The sequence below is a fragment of the Chaetodon trifascialis genome, chromosome 10, assembly GCF_039877785.1.
Source record: "Chaetodon trifascialis isolate fChaTrf1 chromosome 10, fChaTrf1.hap1, whole genome shotgun sequence".
Taxonomy (NCBI): Eukaryota; Metazoa; Chordata; class Actinopteri; order Chaetodontiformes; family Chaetodontidae; genus Chaetodon; species Chaetodon trifascialis.
The window spans coordinates 7,989,465-7,995,912 of NC_092065.1; the positions used below are offsets into that span (position 1 = coordinate 7,989,465).

A 6,448-nucleotide genomic window follows, 5' to 3' on the forward strand; every position below is an offset into this window, starting at 1 on the left:
CCTTGTTATGTGCTGCCACCGGGCCACCGACTACCTCTCCAACATCTGCTGCCCATCCAAAGTTGGCCCGAGCTTCAACAGGCCCGAGGCTGTCGGTAGCAAGGACTGCCTCTCCAGCCCTCTTCAGCAGGAACAACTGTGTGTGTTCAAACAGAGGCTTCAACACCAGAGTTTCTATTGTGGATCTCCTCAGGCATAACCCTGCATCACCCCCCAATACGGCAAGAAAGAGCCGAGTACGGCCGCCCCGCCAGTACAGACAGAGAAAACAGACCCCCTTTGTTCCCCCTGCCCCTTCTCAGCGTCGACGGAGGTACACGATCCACCCCTCCTCCCTCCTGCAACCCAGAAAGCTTCAAAACACTCCCACTTCTCCTTTCCCTCCCTCCACATCTTTTAGTTTATGGCAAAACAGCAGATCATCTTCACAAAATATCATCTGAGGGCACATCTCAAGCCTCATCCTCTTTTGCTTATACAGTACCTCTCCCTGAACTCAAGGTTGATTGGGAGTTTGATCAAACGGTACATGGAGCTAGTTAACCTGTCAGGCGCACTACTGGGGGGTGGAGAGAGAACATAAAACCCACAACATTACGTTCCATTACCCCAACCTCCCACTTCAAAAGGGGGCTCCATTGCTGTCACTCCCTGGCAGTTGGCTTGGACAGAAAAGAGCATCTCTAAATGCTTTGTTCTCACACGGGGGTGTAATAACCTGACATGCGCCATAATAGCGTTCCCTGGGCAACCTTGAGTGATTGGGCTTGATGACAGTCATGGTGTAAAGCCCTGGTGTAATGATTCGGTCACAGTGAGCCATCAAGGGACGTCCAGACTGACCACCATCTGTCCATGTTACCTGCTGCTCAAAAAATATGACCTATTGTAACAGTACAGCAGCCTAATTCATGAAAGACAGTATCCGTGACTGCTTGAGATTGGGGCTGCAGCTAACAACTATTACTCATTAATTTGCTGATTCTTAATGTGATTATTCAAGTTTCCAGAGCCAAAGCTGACAAGTTACAACAATGCAAAACCTAAAGATAATCAGTTTACTATCCTACAAGCCTTAAGAAACAGCAATTACTTATATTTGAGAAGCCACAACCAGATAATAAGGATCATTTTTGAGTGAAAAATGACTTAAACCATTGCCAAAGTCGTTAAAAGCTATTCATTATCAATTAATCAGCAAATTGTTGCAGCTCCTCTTAGGATAACAAATCATTTTAAGACTGCAACATTTGCAATTTGTTAATTTCATCTCATTTGTCAAGTTTTGTTTTTTTTTAATAAATCTGCCTAAGTATTAGAAATAGTGAAAAATGCCAATCTGAAGTGACGTGATGTCTTCAAACTCCTAGTTTTTCTTGACCAACTGTCAAAAAAACAGCACATTTTCACATCTGAGAGGGTGGAACCAGAGAATACTTAACATATTTCCTTTTGATTATTCAGCTATCAACTGTTGTTGGTTACTTTTTCTGTCTGTCTGTCTGTCTGTCTGTCTGTCTGTCTGTCTGTCTGTCTGTCTGTCTGTCTGTCTGTCTGTCTGTCTGTCCTCTAATTGCTTAAGCAATAGCTCAGCATAAGTCCTTGAAGCTGTGTTGTTGCAGGAGACAAAACAGAAACAACAGCAAAGATACTGCACATCTTTATTTCTGATTATCACAGCAACCAGTCTGAGTCCATCCATGAGCGACACATAATTCACCTTGCATACATTTTTCTTCATCATCTGTCACCATCCAGTCCTGATGATATAATACAGGTCTAGTATGTAAACATCCACAGTTGCAGCTGTGAGGAGTGGATTCACAGGAACGTGTCAATCCCCATTAGAGCTGTTGCCTAACTGAGTGTGAAACTCTAATTGTACCCACCAGCTTGCAACCATACAGGGCCCACTCGCAGAGAGGGAGCTCAAAGTGAAACGTGTGTGTGTGTGTGTGTGTGTGTGTGTGTGTGTGTGTATGTAATGAACATGTATGTCCTTCTTTGCATGTACTGATCTGGCCCTGCATACATTTGTCCAAATTACAACCAAGGCTAGTGTTCAGGGAGCCGTGAAGCACAGGGAAGGAGGAGGGGGACAGCGCTCCCTCTGTGGTCCTCTAATGAGGCACTCATCAGTCCCAAAATGAGATGAACATGCTTGTGACAAGGAGGTCCAGGCGATGTCAGTGTGCTGTGCTGCTGTGTGTGACTGGCCCACTGGGAGGAGACACCCAGACCGCAGTGACACTAATGGATAGGCATGGGCCTCCATCAGTCCCCCAGAGATTCAGCCCCAGCACAGCTGAGCAGCACAGCGCTTCTATTCACAACGGCTGCCGGATTGTCCACGTGTCTCCAGAACACACTCAATCATTCAGTCAATCAGCTGGAGCTTTATTCATCTGCGCCATTCTCAATGAAAGCAAATGAGCGCAGCACTTTCTGAAAGGATAATTATGGTATTTTTGAACTCAGGTCTAAGTTTGGTAGTTCTGATCATGACTGCTCCCATTAATGATGTGCTTTGTGTGACCTGTGGAGATCTGAGAACAGGCAACATCAGTAAAAAGAAGCCAGATGGGACAGAAACCAGCTCCCAGGTTAGTCGAAGGAAGAGAAAACAAAAGCAGTGCAGGGGAGCAAAGTAATGAACCAAACTGTCTGTGGCAAACATCCACCACAGTTCACAAATCAACACACTGGCTCAACTTTGACCTACTGTTCTTACTGTAGTCGTACAGTTTTTCTGGACAATGAAGGGTTATTATCAGCATTTCAGGTCCACTCACAAACTATCTGACTGTCTGAAAGCTTTCTTTATTGAACAGTCTGTTGACAATTTCCATTTCTCATGTAACTGATTAATCATTGTGTCCATGTGTACTTGTTACAATAGCCCACAGTTCATGCTCCTGTGTTCAAATTGCTTGATTTATTGGACCATCAGTCACCCAAAATATATTCACTTTACAATCATGACAAAGAGAAGCTCAGCTCAGCTTTTGCTCAGCTCTGATCACTCGCTTCTTGCCCTGTTCCTCAAAGCCAGTCAGAGAAAGGACGGTCAAAAGCACCAAAGTAAGAGCCAAGTTGTAATTAACCTTTAAAATGTCTTTCAGTTCCACACTATGTGTACCATACTACCGTCCACTGACCCTAATGTCTCCTGCTCTGACTTCAGCGGCGGCTCGTTGGGGTCATTTTAAGCTTCCCGTCTTTGAATACATGAAACAACATTCCTGCTCCGTAAATGACGCGTGTCCATGTTGAAATGAATCGCCCATGAAAGCCTCTCAGGTTCAGATCAGTTCCTCTCAGAAATGATGTCATCACCATCACCACAAGTGACACAGAACAACTCTTTCTCTCTGTGAGACACTTTGTCCCGTCCTGCGGTTGGCGGAGTTCACAATGCCGCAGACGGCCACTTACAGACGGAGCGTTGATCACTTCTCGCAGAATAGTCTGCGTGTTTCTGCAGCCCACACATTGAAATTAGTGGCATTTTCCCTCCAACACCCAAGCTTTTCCCATAGCCCCCGCAGCAGCGCTGCCCGCCATTGGTTTTGGGTCAGCAGTGTGACTGACTGGTGCTCGCACAATAACTCCGGCCAACGTGTGTCATGATAATCCCTTAGTTATGCAAATCTCCCCGCCTAGTGCCGTTTGTGCTGAGGGTGAAAGTAAAGATGGCAGCACGATGTAGGTCACTATCTTGTCCTGATTTCTCCACATTGGTCAAATGAGCCTGAAATGTCCCGTCAGCAGAGCTCCAGCAGCAGTGGAGTAGTGTCTCTCTGGGTTTAAGCCAAGTACTGACTTACCCTGGAGAAGAAATGACTGAAGGAGCCACCAAAAGGCTCACAAACAGCCGGGGGGACACGTATGGAAAGTGGCATCACACATTTTGCCGCCTGTTTCTGAATTAATGCAAACTAGACATAAGGCAGGGATAGGGGGATATTGTTATCTTCTTAAACAGATTAACAATAGTCTGCCTTGGAGTGAATAAACATTACTAGAAAGTGTGTCAGCCCTTCCACGGAGAAGTAAGAACAAGAGATTCAGACAATAAAGCGGGGGTCATTAGCATTGCATTCATTTGGCTATCTGAGCGGCCAGCGAAAGTGTGCAGCCGAGGCATGTGTGTTTGGGTGTGTGTATGAGTGAGAGTGTCTGGGGATGAGCGGAGGAAGGAAGAGGGGTGGGGGGTGCTGCCGTGTTGTTGCATGATGGTGAGTCTCCCCCCTTGACTGAAGCTTTGACCAAGAGGAGACAGAGGGAGGAGGGGGAAGAGCGGGGAGAGAGCAGAGGATTTGGGTGGGAATGTGTTTTTTTTTTTTTTTTTAATTCAGTAAAGGAATTGTTTGGCTTGTATAATAAATGGCACATAATAAGTGGTGAATCTCAGGGGGCTATCTTAATCAGATGGAGCGTGATGAAGGGAAATTAGACCAAACAAACTGACCGGTCAGTCAAAACAAGACGGAGTTGGGATGTGGATATGAAGGGCATTAAACATGTGGGGAGCAAATCAGCTTAGGGCACGAGGGATTTTGTGTCAGAGGACAGCTATTTCATCACCACAGGACCAAAAACAACTGTCAAATACAGTATATCTATCCATCTATACTTACAGCGTTAATGTGAGCAGCATGAGGCAAAGAACAGATCACATCAAAGCTTCAGACTGGAAGATAAGTGACAACGATTTCTCTCAGCATCTCTGAAGCTGCACACCAAGTGTCAAGCCTTGATTTGACAGTCGCGCTCCGGATTGTATGCACCTGCTCTCTGGTGACCAAAAGCTACAGGCTAACACGTCAACGAGTATTTTTAGAGACTCAGCTCAGGAAAAAAAAAAACACAACCTGCGCGTCTCTGCGTTCAGGAGGAAAGAGCCGTAAAGAGGACAGTGGCGCTCTCATCGGCCGCCTCGCAGCATCCAACTCAACGTGCCGCTTCTCTAAACTCCTGACAGAGAGCTGGAGGCTGCAGGACACGTGTTTATTATGAATGGAAGAATTTGGCTCACCTTATCTCCTCCCTCGGCGGTGCCAAACACGAAGCCCGGGTTGTTATCCTCAGTCCCCCGCGACAGAGCGTTGTCGTCTGCTGGCTTTATTTACGTGGAGTCCCGTTCAGCGCCGCGCCTCTTGCACTTGTCTCCTCCGCTTCAGTCACTGCTCCTCTCCTCTCCTCTCCTCTCCCACCAGTTCACCGATACACATACACACACACACACTCACCCGGGCGGGGGCGCGCAGCATCACTCCGGGGCGTGCGCACGCCTATTGCGCGCACTGCAGCGCCGCTATCCATGTACGGTGGCCTTAAGGCACTGAACCATGCTGCTAAATTGTTATCCAAATAGTCACGCTAATAGTGCTTCAGTCCTCTGCGGCCTCAAAACTCACAGATGGACAACAGCTGGACGAGTTTTAGGATAAAACAAGGCAAAAGTTTTAATGCTCAGCGAAGCCCATCTCAGTAATTTAACAGCAGGGAGCGGCTTTTTAATTTAGTTGCTGTATTATTATTGTTAAATTTAAGCATCATGAAAATGCTACAAGCAGAAATAATGTTTAACGCTGAAATAATTCCAGGCCTTTAAGGCTTGATAATCCTGTACATTTTCATTAATCGGGCTGAATGAAAAATGAAAAAAAGGAGGAAAACAAAACTGAAATGAAACATTAAATCCACAGACTACAGTTGGTCTAATATGAGTGCTTTCACCTTTTAGACAGTGAACTTCATTGCAGCTGTTCTGGGCTTTAATTGCTCAGAGCCATTTGCATGCCCTGATACACTCTACCCTTTTGCCCTGGGAGCAGGATTGCACTAATAATCAGTAGCCTGTGGTCTGCGCTGGATGAGGTCATGTGACTTTAAAAAGCGACATTTCCTCTCAGTTCAATCTGCTGCCAGCCAGCCATGCTCTTTCCTCTCACTGCATGTTGCACACATGCATTATCTCAGGCTTAGCTGTGGTGGCCATCTGCAGCCGTAGAACCAAACACTGAGAGCAAGTGACGCAGTTATTACTCGGATAAGCCTGGTTTGGCAAGAAGACAAGGATTTTAGTTTGAGTTGTCATCCAGAGGCTGGTTGACTGAGATTAGCTAAAATTAGGTGCTGGCACAGATTTGAAAATGAAAATGGGTTTATAGATTTATAATCATTTGGAAATCAGCCAGAGCACAGTTCATCACAAGGAGCCAAAAGAAATGAATGCCTAATTTAGACCCCAGGTGTCATCCGCTTCCCTTTATGCTTCACATCTTCAGCACTTCCTAAGATGTTTTGGCTTCGCTTAATAACTGCTAAGGATGACTGAAAACAGAGAAAGAGAGAGGCTGATATGCAGCCAAGGTCATCCGCTGAACGTAATCCCCCAGTGTGAAAAGCACCAGTTTCCCTCATCATCAACTGAAGGGGACCA

The 6,448-nt window shown here is 46.1% G+C and overlaps 1 protein-coding gene across 11 annotated transcripts in view; it reads right to left on the minus strand.

Moving 5' to 3' along the window:
* LOC139338196 (neuronal cell adhesion molecule-like) overlaps positions 1–5,234 on the minus strand; it is a 72,334-nt gene extending 67,100 nt beyond the window's left edge. For 7 of the 11 annotated variants that reach the window (XM_070973176.1, XM_070973174.1, XM_070973181.1 and 4 more), the window contains exon 1: positions 5,039–5,234. The gene's annotated coding sequence lies outside the window, so the exon portion shown is untranslated. The remainder of the gene's footprint in view (positions 1–5,038) is intronic. The other 4 variants (XM_070973179.1, XM_070973178.1, XM_070973177.1 and 1 more) reach the window with 1 other exon arrangement.
* Positions 5,235–6,448: the final 1,214 nt, after the last annotated feature.